Source organism: Acromyrmex echinatior, chromosome 4 (genome assembly GCF_024713525.1).
Source record: "Acromyrmex echinatior isolate Ae372 chromosome 4, ASM2471352v2, whole genome shotgun sequence".
Taxonomy (NCBI): domain Eukaryota; kingdom Metazoa; phylum Arthropoda; class Insecta; order Hymenoptera; family Formicidae; genus Acromyrmex; species Acromyrmex echinatior.
This window is the reverse complement of record NC_141855.1, coordinates 6,934,680-6,958,130: the sequence shown is the minus strand read 5'-3', so window position 1 is coordinate 6,958,130 and position 23,451 is coordinate 6,934,680. Positions and strand designations below refer to the sequence as shown.

The 23,451-nt window shown below is 30.6% G+C and overlaps 1 protein-coding gene across 1 annotated transcript in view; it reads left to right on the top strand.

The window, feature by feature from the left end:
• Positions 1–23,451, top strand: part of hrg (poly(A) polymerase hiiragi) — a 123,546-nt gene that overhangs the window by 87,420 nt on the left and 12,675 nt on the right. The gene's annotated exons all lie outside the window — the stretch shown is intronic.

Here is a 23,451-nt window from a genome sequence, read left to right as displayed (position 1 = left end):
TTAGCAATATATTTTTATTTATACATGTCAAATTGATCGAAATAAATTCTTATGTCAATTAATATTTAAAGGGTAATATTTTCTTTTCAAAACATCCAATTAAATAAAATTACTCATTATTTCAGTACAGTTATTCATAGGAATAATTTGTATCAATGAGAGCGGTTTATGATACAATCTTGGTAGATATTTATTTTGGTGTACAAGCCTGCGTACCAAAATGTCACGCGCGATGTAACTTAAGTCGGCAGGTAGTGGCACTTCATGTATCACCTTATTATATTGAAAAGCAAACTCATCAAGTGTTACCTCATATATTAAACATAATTATATCTACAAACAATTAGTTATTAATTGGCGCGTGCGATTAATTAACTTTCGCGATAAACGGTAATAAATACGATTATTTAATAAGTATCTCATGCAATTTATTTATCCCACGTAATCAAAATGATAGCAAACAGGAATTATTGTATTATAATATTTATACAAAATATAATTTCTTTAATGATTGTGGATTCGAATGTATTCCGTGCTTTGAATTTTTCACTGATCTATGTACGTACATAAGAATTTATTATTTTCGATTTGAAAACGCGCAGTAATACATAAATTGTTAAATCAAATTATTTTTAAGTAATAGAAAATGATAAATTAACTATTTAATAATTTATCTTGTTTGATTTACATATTCAAAAAATATTGAAAATTTTTTAATTGTGCTTTATTGAATTTATTGTATTACATATCGGAGTATAGTATAACGTAGCATTGCAATTAATTAATATTTACATATTAATTATTCTATATATCGGTATAACATTACAATTAATTAATACTATCGTAATTAAGTTCTTATTTTGGTATTTAACAATTGGCATAATATTTAGAATAACATCATTATTTATTAAAACCTTTTGTTATTTAACACTTTACTTTCATTATTCTAATTTGCAAGATTCGAAGAATTATTTTGTATTTTTTTCGTGTTATTTTTAACATCATGTTTCGATGAGATCTCATCACGATAATCGCGTGCGCTTAACGTCAGGAGTGCCATGTATGTAAAGTGCCGTACGATTATTTTAGTCCGGCAATTAGAACGTGCAATCATGTTTTTACATTTTTAACCGGATTTTCATGATTGTTATATTGCGAGAGCAATGAGTGAATCTGAGAGGAGGAGAAAATTTGTGATACAATGAATGACAACAATAATTACAATGCGAGTCAATTACTGTATTTATTTTAATGGATACTAATTTTAATGAATTTTAAAATTACACACAACAATATTATTACATATAATATTATTTAACATTAAAATATAAATAATAAATAAAAGGAATGTACAGCCACACGCATGTTCAGCGAAAAGTCGCGTATCTGAAATTCTTATGTTAATATTATAAAACATTCATAAACATTTCGGCCATGATCAAACCATCTTCAGTATGTCATATATGCAAAATAAATGTAAATTAACCAATTAAATAAAAGTCAGATACAGATTTTGAAGTTGTTATATAATAATGTATAAGTAATTATGTACAATACATAATATTTTTCGGTTTTAATTCATTATTAAGCTACCGTTTTATGGATTATCTTGTGATTATATTATTAAAATATATATTTCTGGGAAAACGCTGCCAAATACATTAAGAGAAAAAATGATTACAATTATCATAATTTAACTATAATTTATAATTTCGATGTTAACTACAAATTTTTTTTTATAGAACTATAAATTATTATGATTATTACTAACATTATGGCAGTATAATAATTATAGAAATGGAGCTCCTAATGATATAATTATTTCATCATGCAATTATCACAAATACCAAACACTTTTCTCTCAGTGTACGAAGAGCAAGCGAGGAGTTAAGAGCAACAAAGAAGAAAACACCATTCTCTGCACGAATTACATAGGAGACCCCGAGGAAAACCCTTGATCGAGATCCGGTATTGGATTCGAGCACGGATACCGCACGCTCTCGAGGAAGAAGGGAATCGGTAGTACAAAGCATGGAAAAAATTTAAGAAAAAACTCACAACTTGTCACGAAAAACGTTTTCAGGAACTTGAATTTTCTGCGTGAGAACACGATTACGTATGAATGCAATTTTATATTATTCAAAGGAAAAGCATTAATCAATGTAAAAGCGATATCTATTAATATAATTAAGAGCAATCTGCGTCTTTTGCGGGATCCTGATAGAAATCAACGATCTATGGGATTCTCGAATAACATTGAACTAGACGATTGTTGAATTCACTGATGAGGGCGTAGAAACGAACATTCGAAGTTGTTAGATCCACTCTGCAAAGTTGGTAAAACGATTCCATATAAAGCCAATTCCACTTACATCACTAATTAACGTAGCATAACGCATACTACCGAAATTGTAGATTTTAACGAGATCAGCGACCGTGCAACTCTATCCTATTCGAAAAGTTTAGAGTGCGATTTTCTCTTCCGCAACTGTCGCCACAGTATAATCACATTGTATTCTCGTTTCGTTTATTGTATTCTCGTTTTGTTTATAGTATTCTCGTTTCGTTTATTTCGTTTGCAACATTCTCACGTTCTAGATATCGTATCATTTACCTATTGCGCTATCGGTTATATCCAATGTCTTCACATTTCTGCTGTATTGCATTTCCATCGACTATGCTTCAGTCACATTTGTCTCAGGTTATAGTCAAATGTGAACTCGTATTATTTATACACGTACTGAAACCGTAGAAATCTTACTATCATCATCCGCAGGATTTTGCGTGACTACCGACCTGCCACTAATATTGAAGTATATTGACATTTAATAGTATTTAATTGTTAAAATTAGCCTATAATATTTTTGATTTCTTTTTCGCCTTTCAATTTTAGCTTGCACACAATCACACACACACACACACACACACACACACACGACGAACCGTCTTTTCTAACAATTCCGTGAATTAAATTACCAGATTTACCGTTATATTTCTTGACTTTGGTTTTGTCTTAATTTATTAGTGTTCCCTTATTAAAGTGGCACAATTGCCTGGTGCATAACTACCATTCTGTTTTGTTATTGAGTAATTACCGTTACCATTCCAACTACCGAAAAGTTATTCACATCGACAATTCGTGGAATCGAAACGCTGCGCAGCTGCCGATTGTGAGATCGCCGTCACAAATACAATATATAACAATTGCAATGTAACATAGAAGTAAAAATATAGATAAATAGAACATTTCATAGAGATCTATGTATCTAAAAGGGATGAAGAATTCTCTCCCTTTCTCCAGGATTATTAAAGATATTAATCTTGAAATTGATATATAACCCAATTCCTTGTACACTCATCAGCTAAAAGGTCACAACACTTTTTTTTCGATAGATTTTGGAACCTACATAGATTTGGAACATAGCCTACTTATCGAACGATTGGTTTTTATTCTTATGGATCTAACTATTTACGTCCAATCGTTCTGAGAGCAAGGCTGAGTTCCGAAATCTGTTGAAAAAAAGTATTCTCAACCTTTTAGTTGATAAGTGTACACAAATTCAATCAAAAACAATTAGTAGATTAAAGTATTATTTTTACTAAACGGTTATAACAAAAGCGTTAATTCAGAGTAACGGTTATTTAAACAATTACATGAACAGTTGCTGGTAATTTACTATAATGCTCTTAAAAAATAACTTAACTAATTGTCGGTCGGTTTAAACGATTAACATTACAATTATTGTAAATAATTATTATTTGGTTTTGAAACATTAATTAATTTGAAACATAACAAAAAAAAAGTAATTTTGCAACTGTTGAAATATAATCGTTTACGACTGAAGTATTCTTTTATAAATACTTGATAGTCTGGTTTGATTCAGAAGAATATACTAATTAGAAACAATAATCATTAAGCGCTTAATAATCACAGGCATACAAAACGAAATTTAATGTTTAATCCGGAGATTAGATCTATAGTGTCAAATTTAATCTAATTTAAGTCGCCGCTGCTTCTACTATATATATCGTTATTTTATACTAAAACAATGATTAAATTTGACTCTATATAATTTCAAATTTAACCATTGCTTCAATATATCATTATTTTATACTAAAACAATGATTAAATTTGACTCTATATAATTTCAAATTTAACCATTGTTTTAGTATAAAATAATGATATATATTGAGTAGGAGTAGAGAGGACTTAAATTAGATTAAATTTGATATTATAGATAACAGTATAGTATTCTTATGTGTTTTAACACTCTGAAATCGAGATTTAAATATCTCTATCACGTCATAATTTTTTTATCGACGGAGAATAGCTTGATTTTTAGTATTTTTAGAGCTGGAGTCATTTTTAGGGTCGGATTTTTAATATGCGAGCTGAGAAAAAAGAGAGAAAGTAAGTTTAACGATAATATGCAAGCTTATAAAGTTAATATATCCAAGCTGGTATTTTCCGGTGAAAAAATTATAATGATGGAACAATTTGAACATCAGTTGATTTTAGAACATGAAAATATTATATAAGAATGCCATGGTCTAATTAGATACAAAAATTATTTGTGTGCTTACGTTATTGCCTCTGATTGATATATAATTTGAATATGTAAAACATCTAAAACTATATATTTTATTCACAGACAATTACAAATTCACTAAACATTTACTAATTGCAGTTACTTAGTTACCCGTTAAAGAATCCAGGAATAGCGGACAAATTAAATTGTAGATGATTAGATAGTTCTTAATTAAACAATTAATTAGAACCTTAAACATTATTTTTTTGTAAAATTTTAATTTGATGAAAATAATGTATAATCCATTAATCGTTAGTCCTCAAATTTGATAACACAATGGCTATTAAAGTTATTTCTCAATAACATAACAAAATCATCCATCATTAAGAATAATTAAAATTTTTAGGATACATAATTGAGAATATTATATAGTATAACATATTAATAATATCGCTAACAATCATTTATCAAAAATTTTTAGTATGTTATAATATTTAATTTTTAATTTATTACTGGATTAGTAAAAAAATTGATATAAAGAAGCAAAAGGCTAAAGTAAATTGTGATAAATAAAATTCTGACATTCTTTTTAAATATTAATTTTCTATTTTAATTTTTTATTGCGATTTTTAAAGTGCGTGAGCGCTCAAAGCAAATCTTAATCTATAATGAAAATTGAAACAAGATATTTACGTATTCGGTTTACTTTGTTACTTATGTGAAATAAAATTCAATTTTTTAATGTAATAAAAAATTGTTAATTTAATCGTATTACTTTATTTTTTTCTTCTGAAATATTTCTTAATAAAATTTGAAGTTTGCATTTTTTTATATCTTTACACATAATTTTAAAATTAAATATATATTATATAAATTGATATAAGGAAGCATTGCTTAGAAATTCTTTTAATGTGCATTTTACAAATATATAAATATAAAACTGATAATAGATAGATATCTTACTATCGAATAATATAATATTGCAATATTTTTATCATAAAATTTCGATATTTCGATATTTTTACATTTACATCTTATAATAATTTGTACCAGAATCATATCTCATGATTATATTTACGCATTTTTATACAAAAGTAATGGATTCTGTGTAGCTCCAAGCTCTTTTAATTAACAAGCCTCCTTAATTACTACTTATGTAATTAACACATAGACAATTAGATATGTAACTTAAATATTTATAAAAGTCTCGTAACAATTTGTAATCTACTTGTTCGATGCTCGGAACGAAAAACTTTTACCAAACTTAGAAAGAATGAAACGCACTCACGTAAAGAGTAAAGAAGACAAAGAGACCGAAAACGACAAAGAGAAAGAGAAGAAGATACCGCCTAGCTGATGCATAATTTATCGCAATTGAAACAAGAAGATGTTTCGCAGCGCCAAGTGATCGCAATGAAGATGGTAATTGCGAAGCGAAATTTTATTCGTTGCATACATTTCCGTGGTTGAGCTAGGCGCTGTTGCTAGCGCTGAAACTTCATTCTCTCGCGACTTTAAATAAATTATTTTTACAACTTCCGTGTCGTTTTGTTTAAGTAAGAGAATACGACTTTCTGGAAACAAGATTCTAAGTACATATTAGTTAATGAGACACAAGATAAAAGTTAAACAACGTACATTATAGTATGTCTTATAATTATAGTTATACTGATATACATAATACATATAAAAACATATATTTATTATTTATGTAATGCAGTCAATTTAATATGTAAGTACAATACAAAAGCATCAGCAAATTTTCACGAAACACTTTATATATCTAGCTGCGTTTTTTATTCCAACAGATTCTTGTAAGCAAGGTTCCTTGCATAACGTTCCACGAAACGTATGCGGACGTGTACAATTTTGCTTTAAATGTCATGCTGTTATCTCGCAATCGCAACATTTCGAAACATCTAACTACATGGAACAGGTGTTTTCTACGTGACAGAAGTTTTAGTTAAAATTATTACATGTAGTTTGAGCAAATGTATATGGCAAATGTACCTATATGGAACTGAGACTCGGATCGTAATAGCACTCCATTAAATTGAATAACAAATTGAATGTTGATTCCGGATTACACTGAAAAAAACTTTCCTAAATTTAAATAATATTTCCTTGAATAAGTACATATCTTGATTACAAATAAATAATTTACTAAACGTAAACATGTATTATTTGAGTATTACTTTCTTTTTTTAAATAAATATTTATACGCAATAAAGAAATGTTTACTTAATACTCTTCAAGAAAATATTACTTATATTTAAGAAATTATTTTTTTAGTGTAGAAAAAATGTAAACTGAGTATCTTAATAGAGACGATCGCAAGTCTCTAGAAAATTTGATTTTACACAGTTAATGATTTATTATTTAAACGAGCAATTTTCAACAAGCAACTTGTCACAAATGTATTTGTCCAAAATAATATAAGCTTTTCTGTTATAAAGAATACAAGATTAAAATAGATTTATTAGCTTATTTTTATTAGTGTGTTTAAATACTATATATATATATGAATATGCAATATATATTACATATATAAAAATATTTTTATATTTTTTAAATATAACATTCTAAAAATATTTAAACTTATGCTTGACGATGACAAACAGTATCCAACGGCCGTTTATGAATAGTCCCGTAAAAAAAGATGGGAACGATACCATAGGGAATTGAATCTCGAGGGAAATTGGAACTAGTTTCTGGCGAATCGACTAATATGCATTATTCAGCCAATAACTTCGTACTGCACAGTGCAAACGCCATGTATCGTGTTAAATGTATTCACATAGGCTTAAACGGCATTGGTCAAATCGTGCAAAATAATACACAAGTTATCTGCTTATAATAATTACATGGTTTACTGTGACATGATGCTTTCATGAATTTCAAGGAAACTCTTATGTTTTAACATATGAATATATTTACTTACCTGAGAAATATTTTGACTAACTTTTTAAACATTTTCCTACATTATTAAGATATACTTTATATATTCTGTATTAGTTACTTTTTAAATTTTCTTAAATTCAAATCAAAAATTTCGGTCTAAAAAAATAAGAAAAAAAATAAGAAAAAACGATAAAACATAAATATACTAAATATATTAGCGATAAAATGTGATAATGACTTTTATTATTGAAGATAATCTGTCACTGACAACTCAATGTCTACATTTGTTTCAGTGATTATTCTATAATTGCACTGCTGCACGGTCTAACAATGCAACGTTAATCAGAAGTTCGGCTCGTCGTCATTACGGAACGACAAAGCCATTAACATGGTTGCAACCGCGAGTGGATAGACATTAACGGTAGTGCGAGGATAAATGTATTTGGGGAAAGTTAGAATCGGCCAATAATTTTGCATAAGCTATACGTTTCGCCGGCTTTATTATAGTTGATACGCCCGTAATGCAGATGTTCCGAAAGTTACCAGTCGGGGAATAACTGGAAAGTTATACTTCAATGAATTTACAACGGTGGTATATGAAACCGCCCTGGTCGGTGGTTGAAATCGATCGAGAGGAAATAACTATCTGTAATGCCTTTTTAATCCGAATCATCGCTTATCTGGTTACGTTGCTCTGTATAACTTCACACGAGAACAGTAACAATTGCTAAATTTGCACCGATGATGAATAAAAATAATTGGAAAATTTTCTTTATAATACTTGTTTAAAAATATGAAAATATTATTGATATTTTTAAAATGTAATATTTTTAAAATATTCAGATTTACGCTTGACGATGACTAACAACATCTAGTGGCCGCTTATAAATAATCTCACTAAAAAAAAAGCGGAAACAAAACCGTAGGGAATTAAATCTCAAGGGAAATTGAAACTTGTGTTACGATCAAAATCATTTTTATCATTTTTATCATTTCGTATTTCACAGTTCTTTAAAAAAAAAATCATTGTTTTTAAAGCATGACAATTTTACCTATTTTTTTATGAAGTTAATTCATTTTTGATCATTTATATTGTAATATTTACTTATTTCAATCATGATAATTCATCCAAAATCTTCTTTTTTTTAGTTTTATCATTTTTTTTATGTAAGAAAGCAATATGTAAAAAGAATATAGTAGAATTAGAATGAAATTTAAGTATAAAAAAAGATACATATAAAAATTAGGACGGGCAAATGCTTTTGAATAATCGTTTTACAAACATGATTTTTAAACGTAAAAATTCTTATGTAAATATTACATATTAGTGTACATAAATAAATAATAGAAGACGGAATATTGTAGAAGTCTTTTCTTATATTATTGTTCCGTTAAGGAGAAAGATTTAAAATTTTGTCCGCTAAAAATAATTAAATACTAAAATTGATACCTAAGCGATACCATCATTTTTCTTATATACAGACTTGTACGTGAACAATAAGCCAACATTTCTCTCTGAGGCGACACATATTAAATTTATCCTAGTAAAAGAACACGTTCAACTTCATGATAGCGTTTGACGCGATCTAGTAAATTGGAACGGTGGCTTTATATCTCGGCATGAAGGCCTTCTCTTAATAGTTCCAGCTTCTCCGCCGTCGCTCTTTGCTCGTCAACACATTTACCTTTATCTACCTATCCTGCGCGGCGTTTGTTGCCGCTTTGACTTGAAAGCCTCCTATCAGCTGGGATTACTGGACTAAGTACTCGCTGTGTATTTCGTTCTTCCACATTTGCGACCGATGTGCTTCGCTTCTAAGAAACTTTACGATCGACTATTTATGTCGAGATCACTCTCAGCTCTTTATACGGTAACAAAACAAGTAAAAAAAGAACACCGCGTTGAAGACATTCTGATAAAACAGCAGATAGAATAAATCTGGGGGGATAGACGTGAGCTGAATAGATTTGCGTGAATATCCATGGTAACCGATTGCTATATACGTTTACTCTGTTAAAGAAATGCTCGTTGCTCGTAAATTATATCGAATTTTTTATAGATACTAAATTGTCGTTAAATTCGCATTACACTGTTCCTGAAGTCTTGAGATAGCGTTCAGCTTTATCGACTACGCACATTTTGAAATTTCTTTTTTATATTGCTGAAAGAAAAATATACGAGGACTATGAGTATCTAAAGCTACACATTAATAATTGAAATTTGCAAGATATTGGACTATGTCTTATTTTATATTAATCCACATTTGTTTTAGAGACCCTATAATCTATCCTTCACTTTGTTCCAGCTTCATGATTTTTGGAGGCATCTATTCCAAGGAATTCTCTGATTATCTGATCATAAATTAGTAATTACATCAAAATAGGTCATGCAGTGAGGGATTTGAATTCTCGTAATTATGCATTTGTGCACATTGTCGTTAATTAGTTGCGCAGGCATATGCCTCCCCACATTGACATTTCATTATCCAGAATAGTTTCCACGAATGAAACAGATTTATTTATCGCTGTACCCGAGGGAGAATACGGTAAATGATCGCCTATGTATAATCCAAATGCGTACAGACAATGTCCGATACAGTGAATACCCTCGGTAATGTCACAATTAGTAGTTTTACGTACAGGTGTAGCATAAATTATTTATTTTTACTATATTTTATGTGTAATATAATAATATGCAATAACGGAATATATAGTAAATTTGCCACGGTAAAAGTTTTCATTATTGGATTATTAAATACAGCAGTACCATTTAATTATTTCTGACAGCTCAGCAGATTATTTTGTTTGCGTATATTACAAAATCCGTTTAATATTTACGTAGGAAAAAGAGATTTAATAACAATTGCATTAAAAATGCTTTAATTATGTTATTATTCAATATATAAAATTATAAAGATATAACATAAATTATTACACAATTATAAAATATAATAGTAAAGATAAAATAATTTGTTATATCTTTATACTTTTATATACAATTATTTAATTAAAACATTGTATATTAATACAATTGTTATTAAATCTCTTCTTCCTAAAACATTAAATAGATTTTGCAATATGCGTAAACGAAATAATCTGCCGGGTCGTCAGAAATAATTAAATGGTACTGCTATATTTAATAATCCAATAATGAAAACTTTTACAGCGGCATATTTACGTATTAACCTATGTTACGAACATTAAAGCGATGCAAAGTCGCCGGTAACGCGAGTAAACACGTCAATGTCGTGCACCCGGGTGAGTCTAATTAAAATTTTTTGCGCGCAACCGCTAGAGCACAGTTAATTGTGCAGTGGCTGTTGATGTTGCAATCAGACGCCCGACAGCGTCGAATAGCGCGCTTATTATGTATAATACCGAACACAAAGCATACGATTAAATTCGGGAAAGGTCTTAGCTTGCAAACCGCACGAACGTGTCTACATTACATAGCATACACTTAGCTAAGAGTGAAAATTCGAAAATCTTGAAAGCGTTCATGATGCATCGCACTTTAGGAGTAATGCTTTCTCGTGATTGAAATTGAGTTTCATTTCCGCGTGCGATTTAGTGATAAAATAGAATTGCGAATGTAAAGCGATACTTATTGATTTGGATTTTAATAAATATTCGGGTTAAATTTAGCCGTTATAAAATTCATTTTTTTTTTTTCGAAAACGCACAACACGTGCGTTTAAAATAACATACAATTATTTATTAATGAAGAGGCAACCGTAAAAGGAATTATATTTCAATCAGAACATATTTCACAAGCACGAGTGGCAATGTGCGTAAAAATTCATTTATTTCGACATATCTCTAAAAAAAAATCTCTATGATTTTTTTTAACTCTGATGACGTATAATTCATCGTGTCGAACCCGAAAATGAAAATATCGTTGTTAAATTCGAAATTAAAAATATTGCGACATTAATTGTGGTGTGGAATTTTCTCTGCAGCAGAGAGAATAATAATCGTTCGCTGATCGATTGACGATTAGTACGACGTCAAGTGCACTGCCGCGTATCAGAATCGTTAATTCGTCAAAGGAGTCTGAGGAGGAGACAGCACGAGAAAGTTTGTTCTTTGGACATCAATGATATTGACCGTCTCGCATCGGAACTCATTACGAAGCGCAATTAATTTGCAAGAATTAAGCAGTTTGCATCAGAGTATACTCTACCGAGAAATATAAGATAGATCCATATAAAATACTACAAGCTACTTTCTTAGAAACTATTAACGACAACTTCTTTTTTTAAGAAGTTAAACTCCGTTAAAGCTCTTTGTAAAGCAAATAAGTTACCATTGCCAGGCTCCTTAGAAAGGCAGAAGAGCACACTTTCATTTTTTTGTAGAATGATGCACGAACTTTTCCATGCTTTATAGCTTTTTTAAAAGCAGATAATCCTTATCTGAAATATTTTACCGTGTCCGAAGAGAAATACAGTCAGAAAATGTAATGGAAAATATCTTTCACAAGAATACTTTTAATGGAGTGTTTCAATAAATTCTTAAATTGCAAGAAGAATTTTATCATTGGCCTAATAGTTGTCTCTATCATAATAGTTTCCGAGAGAACAACTTGTAATATCTACTTTATCCAAACCGCTCTATCATATATAATGACAAGCTTACATTTCAGCAAAATCCGCTTAAGCGGGCTTGGGATGTAATCTCGGGAAATACCTAATCATAATTTTGCAGGCCTATTTAATAATGTGTAAAACAAAATTTTCTTATTCTTACATTTCTTGCCATGTGAATAATAAATAACATAATATATACATATATGATATTGATAACGATAAGTAATAACTTTAAACGTATCCATGCTTAAATAGATTTTAATCCAAATTCGATAATTAGAGAATACCATTTTTCTCTAAATATCTTTATATTTCTTTGTTTTTTTTTTTAAATTATTAATCTCTCACACAACGCTACAATATTAATTCTTTCTGAAGCGGTATACGATTTAACAGCGAAAATTTTCGCTGGGAAAATTTATCCGATAACGGGATATCACACAACCCATTAACGTCGGAGTTATAACAGCGGAGTTGCTATTACGTCGGAAGACTGAAGAAATTCGATTCATTGTCCCGAGAAAACGAGTCGGGAGGCGCGCGTGAGCTGCGACGAAAGCAATCTCGTTTCGTGTCCACAGGCTCGTAATCGGATTTCTCGTGTTCACCGGAACAGCCGTGGTCGAAGTTAACGCGCATCTCTGCGGGATGGCGCGTACTTTGCTGGCCAGTAACCGAAGCTTCGAACGACGGCTGACCCGAGAGAATGATGGATTTCCTAAATAGAGGAAGCTCGAAGCGCGAGCGAGCAAACGCACTGGCCGAACTCCAGAAACTATCCCCGATTGACATTTATGCGTTATTAATGCATCGGAAACATTTCACCCCGATTGCCGCGACAATGGATTTAATCGTATATCGGGAAGTAACATGCACATACCGCGCGTTTCGGTGTGCTGCATCGAGTGAGTATCCGGTATACATCAGGTATTTCAGAGGTAGAACGCTTTGTGTCAGCGCTTTTTCTCCACATGTCCCGACCTTTCACACCACCACTCGAATGCCATTCGCAGCCACGATGGTTTGGCGAAGGTCCAAAATGTTTTTATTAGCTATAATTAGAACGGAGTAGATGTTTCATTGAGTGCAGATGATATCCTGCGTAATCAATCGACATTTATGTTGGCTGTTATTCTTTTAAGTAGAAGGAAATAAAGATTTAAAAACAATTATTTGAATCATTTTCCCTGGATTTAGATAAGAAGAAAGAAGAGGGAGGAAAAAAAGAATAAATAAAAGTTATGAATCATTTGTTCAAGTTATGAATCTTTCTTGTTGTAAAAGAAATTGTAATATGTATTAATGTATTTTTTTTATAAAAACCATTTTATCTATATGTATAAAAGTAAAAAAAAGTATAAAACTTATGAGAGAAAAAAGATCTTTTCCGATATATAATCATCTGATAGTAATAATAGGCTAATAAAAAAATAAAAGTATTGGGGTGCGTGATATTATTTTTTTTTAGAAATCGGTCTAACGATGATAATTTATCGTCGACATTTTCTACTTTTTTAACATTTAAAAATAATGTAATCTCTAATTTCAGATTCTATCTAATTATCATTTAAGCAAACTCCCAAGAGGAAATTTTTTGAGATTCCATGTAATTACTCCCTAAGCAATCCTACTAAGAGGAAATTTTTGATTGGCAATTAAACGAGAAAAATCGGAGCGTAAGCGAACCGGAACTTCCCGATTGATTTCTGAATGTAATTACGCACCACTAACTGTGCTCTTATTATTACCGAAAAAATTTATATCTAAGAAAATGATATTTGAAATATTATCTTTCTAATAATATTATGTTTAATAATATTATATTACAAGCTTTTTAAGATTATTTTATAGTATTCTTCTTGGAAAAATTGATATTGAATTCTACAAAATCTCAATCTTATCAAAATTTAATTTCAAATAGCTTTCAATTTGAAGCCAAGAATCCTAAAATCTTTAACTTCTTCATTCGCAAGTTTCCAAAGCACTCGGAGTCAGAGCCAAACCTTGAAGACATTCTGTGCTATGCACTTGAAATTGATTATTCTGTATTATTACTATTTGCGAAAAGAGGGTCTTAGCGCAATTTATCGAATTTATTTTTGAACTCCTAACTCAAGGAAAATTCTTGATCCTTGGCACACGAGTGGGCAGCCCACTCGCATATTCCGACCGATTTATGCGGGATTTGCATAGCTGAGATTGCATTTTACTTTTAAATCCTACGCCGCGGAACTGCCCGGCTCGTCGTCATTTCCTAAGTTATAGCGCTCGACGATATTCAATTTTTCCGAATGGCACCTTCATCGTAACCGTCCGCCGCTCGTATTCGCCGCCTTTTATCCCAAAAGCTCGCGAGCCCCGCAATAATGATCCTTTGAAGGTAAATTCAGCCTTTCTGAATATCGATAGTGACACTCGATGGAGCGTTGAGGAAATTCAGATTGCGATATCCATTGACGCTCCGTCCGTGAGAGATAATTAAACGGCGTGGCATGAATTTTGCAGAGTTGTCGGAGGATGATTGTGAATATACTATTCGCGAGAATATTGTCGAGGGAATTTTAATATTGTTCTGGTCATCTCACAAAGATCACAAAGGTGTGTGTGCGCACGACTCCGTCATATAGCCATAAATAATAATATTCGCCTCTCAAACTCTTTACCCTCTTTTATTTATTCGATCAACGTCCAATAACACAATCGCGCATTGAGATCGAGAATTAATGCATTCGATGAAAGTCTACGCAAAATTTATCACGAAATTTATAGTTGAAAGAGAGATTTAGTAATTCTCTCTCTCTCTCTCCGCGACTCTCTTGATACGTATAATATGTAGCCAGTTTCTGGTCCGAATTGGAGAAACTAGGAAACGGACATCCTGCTCGGAGCATGCAAGGCATCTTGTGATTAACGCCTCTCAGATATTGCACAATAACACTACGACATCTGTTGCGCTCGGTATTAAGTTAGATTTTGCAGATCCGTAATATCGCACTTGCAAATAACGTCGGCGAGCGACACGCGCCGGAGACCTAAGTGCAAATCCGAGTCTTGAGCTTTCGCATTCACTCCGAAACGTATTCACCCCATACACTTATGGATAAGCCAGTACCGAACAGACGTTGCACGAAGAATGGAGAGTAAAATGTGCACACACTTCCTAAAAGAAACATATAAAACAGAAATACTTGTTGTTATCCTGATTTGCTATATAATCGCAAGTATTTTAACTAACAAGAATTAAACGCCCCGTTCTTAATTCGTATATTTATTTAATGCATAAATAAGAATTTCTTCAGCCATGTTTTGTTAACTGTAATAAATATTATTGCTTAAATATTCTTTATTTATCAAAAAAATATATTCTTGATCTCGCTGCTAATATTATCCTTACTGAAATGGGAAAAACTATATATTATTATTAAATTAATAGTTTTGCTTCCACAGGTATTTTCTTTAAAGAAATTATGCGGGTTACGAGTTATCTTTGTGTCTTGATACATCACTAAAAAATTCGTTCGTAAACAACGTTTCATAAACATTGTAGTTCATTTTATTACGAAAAGCAACCTGATACTGCCACTTGTGCGGGTTTGAGTCATCCATAATAAAACATTTAAAAAAATGTAAAATGTGTAGTTGACATTCGAGATACTACCGTGTCTCCTGATAGAGTATTTATCATGTTAGACAAAAAACACATACAGATAAAACTCAATTACTTGAAACAAGTTTTACAACAAAACGGGGATATGACAAAAGAATTTAAATAAAATAATCAATAAACAGATAAACAAAGCAACAAATTCTAACATATAATAATCGCACAACGAGACAGAGCATCTTATTTATCTCCCATATTTCAGACATGTATAAAAGAGACAGACATGTTTAAAAGATGTCATAAAGACGTTTCATCTAAGATGTTGTAATAATGGACATGGAAATAACCTGCAAAATGCATAGCTTCTATATAGAAAGTACTCATGGAAGTTTCAAAAGCAACATCATAAAGACATCTTTTGGAACATATAAGTCTAAAAGATATTTAAAAGACATCATAAAAATGTCTTCTATAGATATTGTGTGTTGTCTGGAATGTAAAAAGAACAACAGACTGTATTGATACACCATTAGAAATGTAAACACAAGCTTCTTTTACATGTAAATGAAGCTCGTGGTTATAAACGAAATTAAAAGTAATGAATGATTTAACTGAAAAGTTACAGTAGTTAAATGAAATGAACGTGTACATTAAATTTCATAAATTTTCATGAAAAATATATTAAATTTTATGTAGATGTACACAAATATACTTTTTAGTTATAAATACATTAAATTTATAATGTAATGTCATGAAATTAAATTCAAATTGTGTAACTTAAAAGTTAATAAAATTTAAGAACGTTTCTAACAGTATAGAATACTAAATAAATACAACATCCAAATTGTCTTTAAGCCTTCCAAAAAAAACACAAGTTTTGTGTAAATATTCTAAGCAGGAATGTACAAAACATGCTTTTAAAAATGTTCAGAAAAATGTAGGGTAAGATCGCCCAAGGATTCCATTTTTTCTTTCATGCTATATAACTTGTACAAGAATTTAAGTTTGAACAGTAAAATGCTGTTTAAGCTATTTCTTAGAGTTTGAACTAAAAGTTTGTCAAGTATCAATTTAATACAAACATTCTTTATTACAGAAAAAATTTTATTAAAAAGATAAAAATGCATACTTTTGGACTTCTCAAGAATATGCATAAAAAAGTATCGCTTATTATAAAAACTAAGTTGATTAAGATAAAAAAACATTTATTTTTTATTGAATATAAATCTTTATAAATACTTGAAATATCTTTTACATGCAGAGTTCATGTAAGTAAGTTTTTAACCAACAATCAATCCCAGCGCAATCAATATGGGCCTAGATCTAACAGTTTTGATACTGAATACAATTTTCATCAGATTTAGAAGTCTATTCTATAACGATTGTAACTGTAGCGTTGTAGTATCATATTGTGCAGCTTTTTTACAAAACCTATATACGCTACAGTTACAATTGTTAACAGTTACAGAATAGGCACTTTAGAATTCAAATACAGATCGTTATAAAATATGTAAACTGTATCATTGTCATCTACAGGCTCACTATTGTTCACAGTGTGAATCAAATTTTCAAGTGTGTACTTTTAGACCATCCTGTCAGTTTTTATTTTTATTATGGATCTATAAGTAAGAAGCAATTGCTCGGTGAGCAGATTGCATTTCAAAACCCATTGAAAGAAAAAGTGCAACGTTCTATCCATGACTGTACTCTTGAGCGATGAGTACTCTCGTGCGGTCTTACCCTACATTGGGAAAATAGAGAGAATGGTCAATCTACGTTTGAAAAAACATTGATGTGATTTTTAGATTAAAACATGCATAATAAGCATTATTTGAATATAAGGGGCTGCGCACAATGAAGGAATTAGAATACAGAGTAGAAACAGAGAATAAAAGTTTTAATCAATCAGAAATGCACTATATAGAGTACACAGTTTCTGATAGGTTGAAATTCTTATTCTCTTTTCCTATTCTTTGATTGTGCGTAGCTTCTAACATTTGCTAACAAAACATCAAAATACTGAACTATTTCATATTTTCATGGAAATACAGAGAAATTGTAAAAATATAGAAATATTCCTATGATCTAAACAAAAACAATACAATATAAGTAACATATGGAAAACCATCTTTCCGATTTTTGGAAAATTGATCAGTCAAAAATAATCTACCATAGTCTCAACATTTCTTGGTTTCTTTCTCCCATATTTGAACAGCATATATAAAGAGAATTCTCCAGAGAGACGACTCAGTATCAGGTTGCTTCTCCTCTTGCTGAAGTGAACTGCAATATTCACGAAACATTGGCATGTAACGATCAAGACGCGAAGATAATTCATAAATATAATTCCTTGATATTATTAAATTTTTTTAGAGTAAGTTAAGTACATACAAAATAGTATATGAAAATTGTATAAAAATTATATATCATATGTGTATCTTTTAAATATCAATTAGAGTCTCTTCCAATATTTTCAGCATTTGACTTGAATGAATCCGCTCTGAAAAACACGCTTGCTCAAACAGTACCGAATTGCGATATCGAAGATTTACCTGCATTCGTAATTATTTACTTTCACAAATATTCTGTAATTTAAATATAGTTCTGCAGATATAAAACAATTTTTATTATGCTGAACATTGCGAAAAATTTAAAAAACTAAATTGTATTGCTGTTTCTTTCTATCACTATTGTCACGTTATCTTGTCCTATCAAAAAACCGTCAATTAAGTGATTTAACCGATAAAAAATATTGTTCACAAAATGTTTCTTAGCGCCCTGAGTATCTCAACGAAAGAAACGAACACTAGTGGCTAACGAAGATGAATGACGGCCAGTATACAGAAAATGATACGTGCGTTGACCAGATCGCGCGGTGGCTGAAAAATAGGAAAACTCATTTCGCCGTCGGGTAAATTGCGGGGGCGCGGAAAAGTTCCAAGTGCGAAATATGATTAACGGATGAGCGAGCGCGTGCTTCCAACTCGCGTCCGCTTGCGCGTACGACGTACTTATCTGCGAGCTCGGTGGAGGTAAATGGCGAAATGTAACGTGATTTGAGAGTGTTCACGGCACTACGCGGCCTGCTACGTGTTTTCCGCAATAAAAGCCCGAGAAATATCGCGCGCTGTGATTTGTATGGGTGCAAATGGCTCGCGTCGCGTCCAGACGCAATTATTTGTTTCAAATATTTCGTCTAAAACATGAGCGGCATCAGTTTGTTGAAATGTTTTGTAACATAATCATAAAAATATTGCGCAACATAACTGTAAGCAAATTTAATTTAATTCTCTGACAAAAGTCCGTAGTTTGTTAATATTATTTTTACATTTCATAAAAATGTATTTTGTTAGCAATGAATTTTGATATATTTTTATCACTGTTTTTTTATCTCTCTATATTTTTCTATCACATTTGTTAATTTTATTAAACAACTTTTTTCTTATGTAATAATTAACTGTGTTGGAAATAAAAGATACTGAACGTCTACTAAAGTCCTTGCCTGTATTTGAGAAATAAATGGAAATAATTACAAAGGAGAAAAATTTTTATAACAAAATGTAACACATCATCGCAACTATAACATAAATAACTGGGTTCTTCTAAATAACTGCAATGCGTAAATGTATTCATGTTTGTAATCTTTTGATCCTCTGTAGCTAGGAAGGAGAGAATCGTAATTTATGACATTGTATTAAAACGGCATTGAATTGGAATTAAAGTTATACAGAATTTTATTTAAGATATATTTTACCTGAAAGTTGACCAGAAAGGATAATCCTCATAGCCGTGATAAGAAGCTTATGGCAATTGGCACTGTGAAAACTTTTCTCCGAGTTTGAAAAATCACACGTAGCATTCTGTCGTGCGAGATACGTGCGAAAACATTTATAAGAGACGACGGTTTATGCCATCATTTAACAATCCCACAGTAATCGAAGGATTCATTCCGGTGGTGAGTCGTACCAGAAAACGCTGAAGAAGGAAATTGAAAAATAGAGTCTTAACTGAATCCAACTATCTGTTACCCATCCCAATATACCGTGTTAAGAAAAAAGTTGACTACCCCATCTGTGAGGTGAGGTCAGAGCGGTGAGAGAGAAGAACGAAGGCGAAGACACGAATTGGTTGGAAACTCCGATTCGATTTCGACTCTGTTCCATCTTTTCTCACACTGGTTGCTACAACCGAGCGGAAACGTATTGTAACGATATTAAAACGACTATGTTTAAAACTGTTTTTGACACACGAAACTTACTCTGAAGAATTTCGGAAGTTTTTAGCACACAATATATTATACAAGAAATATTACGCAACTTCATCGTATTTTTAAGCGGATTATTTAAATAATAAAGAAGCTAAATTAAGCAAAGTTAAAAGAAAGATTATCCGAAGAAAAAGAAATTTAGGAGAGAATAATATACCTTTATTTTTATTCTATTTACCTTCTATTTACCTTCTATTTACATTTCCCTCGTTTTTATTTTTAAAGGCTTTTCGCCATGCCTTTTTATACTTAAACCGTTGGGACTAATTGAGATTAATATGTAAAGATAATGCGATCAATTAAGCGCGTTATGGTTGGCATAAATAAACAAATGATTAAGGAAAAGTACGATAATAATACATATTCTGTGCGTGAGAGATGTATTTAACAACAAAGCTGATCTGATCTTCAAAATTGAATTTTTCATGCTGAATATGGTGCTTTTTTCCGAATGGGATGCGAGGCGCAAGTTGCAATCTATAATATCCAATTTGAAATTATTGAATCTTGTCGCATTTCATTGGCGCTTTTTGCAATCGTGAAAAGCATATTTATTCACAGCTCGATACGCTATTGAATTACGCAGTAGTGCACAATCAAATTCTGGTTATTTACGAAGCACGCAAAGCGCGCAGTATTCACACGCAGAAATGGAGAGAGGTCGAAAAAAGTCCAGTACAGTGCCTTTGCTAATAATTTCTTGTTGACGCAAAAAGCAATCATCTGCATCACGTGAATATTAAATCCATGATTTTATGCCGAGATCAAACAGATTCTCTTATAAAGTATATATTTTAAAACATAAATAAGAGCAAAATTAAACTTGTTAAAAATATGCTCAATAATTTTATAATTATATGCAGTATAACTGCACGGAAAGAACGGTTTTGCTGAAGTATCTAAAAATTTAACTTGATACAGATTTTAAAATAATTTTGTTCAGACCAAATTAAGTAGCTTAAACTGTTAAAATATTTAAACTTTTTAAAATATTGTTATCAGCGTTCAATTGTTTTTACATAATTATTTTAATGGTTTAATAAAATTATTTTCAAATCTCTCTCTAGCTAAATTTTTAAATATTTTATAAAACCTGCTTTTTCTATATATGTATACATATAATTTCATAATTAGCTCTATTCCTTGGAACAACTTTTCAACGACAAATTTTCAACGACGATTTTAAATCATAAAAACTCAATTTTTTTTTCACTAAATATGCATCTATTTCGATCTGCTTTTACTATCAAACAGTTAATTATCACACAATTTATATCATTTGTCAATCATTATCACGAATAATAAATGATCTATAATAAACTAAATTATATTTAAGCAATATATAAACAACGGTACGGTCTGAATTCCTATGAAATATTCTCGACAAATCTTTACACTCAAAATCGATTTGTTCATTATCAAGTCGGCGTCTTGATTTTGATGTAAAATGTAAAATGTGATCTAGAATGTGGAGATTCATTAAATCATTTAGAATGAACAGTTACGCCAAAATCCAATCGTGTTTCGCGAACCTGAAACGTACAGAGTGCTCAAAGACATTTAATTTTACCCGTTCCCGTTATGCTGATTTTCTGACAACGGAAAAATTGCACAGAAAATCAGTGCCAATCAACCAGATATAATCAAATACGAGGAAACACAAATAGCATCTTTGTCATAGAATTTAGGTTCAAAGAACAAATAATGCTGCGAGTCATGCATTTACCGTTGACTTAAATTCCTTGTTGCTTCTTTGATAAAATCATGCCGTTGCATCCGAGAAACTAAATCCAATAGTAATGTCACGACCGCCAAGTTATGTAAAGAATTGCCAAAATATCCGATTATAAAATTCCCAAACTATTTCGTGAATTAACAGCCTCATGATAAAGGAAACATTTATTATTTATATCGTATAACATTCTAAAATCTGAAATTATATTCAAAGTTTCATTGCGATACTGAGATTAATTTATAAACAAACAAATAAATTTCATTTATTTAAAACAACAATCTCTATATTGAAATAAAACTTTATAGAAATAATTTTGATTATTTAAACAACAATCTCTATATTGAAATGAAACTTTACATAAATAATTTTGATTATTTAAAATATTTATACAAAAATTATAAGATAAATAAGATAAATAAAAATAAATATTTTGTTATTATTTTTTAAGTTTATAACAAATATGTAAGTAAATTATAAAAATCCACACAATTGCTTCATATCTATATAGTTAATATTCATTTTTATATAAATATTAACACATTTTAAATTTCAAACTGCAGAAATTATACAAGTAATAAGTAATATTCTTAAAAGAAAACCTTAATGATTCAAAAAGTAATAATCATTTTTTTTTAATGAATAAAAATTTCTCATTTATAAATGTGTTTACATTTATAATATGAATAAAAAAATCCTCGTTTTTATATACATCAGAAATAATCGTATAAAACTGATCGAATCATCGAATAAAACTGCTTAGGTCAACGCGATGCTGCAAACGCTTTGAAACGTTTTTTAATTGGTCAGTTTGTAAAATTTTTTCTTCTAATTGGTCCATCAAATGCTTCAAAGCATTTGTAACGAGACTTTGACCATAGCCTTAATTATATCAAATTTTTCTACTATCGATTACTATGTGACAAAGCCCTTGGTTGGATATATTATTGCTGCGCCATAGCGCGTAAATGATACGATATTTGTCGAAGTCGTACGGTCCGTCAGAGATCACGCGAAGCGCGAGAGTAGATGGAGATTAATTCCAGCGCTAATTTAGCGGTAGGTAGCAAATGCTCCGGCTAAAGTGTCCTCTCGGGTAAGTTGCGCCTAGAGTCGCAAATGAAACTCTGCTCCATAGTTAGCACGTTTTCTACCTCTCCTTCTGTCAACATCCTTCTCACCTTGGAAACACAAAAAAAAATGGTTGGAGCCAACGTAACAAAATTTCCAACAGAATTATGCCACTTCCGCGACGATCCGGCGTGGCGCGCAATGGTGCCAGCTGCGCTTCTGTTGCAACAGCTTAGAAAAAAAGAAGATTAATCAATAAATAAGAAGAATTCTGTTTTTTAACAAACTTAGAAAATTAATTTCTCCATGAGTGAATACTCTTTGCAAAATATTTTTTATTATAATATAAAAATTTATCAAAAGTTTTATTAATTTTTTATACGGGGTTTTGTATACAGGGGGAGGAACGGATTCAAGATTTTATTTTTCAGAGATAATATAAAATGAATCTTAATAACAAAATTTTATTTTATATTATGATTTTATAAAATAATTTCTGCTTAATAGTTTCATCAAGCTTTTCGATAATGTACATAGCTAACAATAATTTTTTAATTTTTAAAGTTTAATAATGATTTAATAAATTGTCAATGTTATCGAGAGAGACCATTGTTTCTAACAAAAAGGCTTATTTTAAAACTATTAATTAATTAAATAAATGTATAGGTGATATCGATTTTAATTAACACTTTATAGAAAATTAAACTTTATTAATATTGAAAATTTATAATAATTATAGAATAAGCAATTGCAGATAT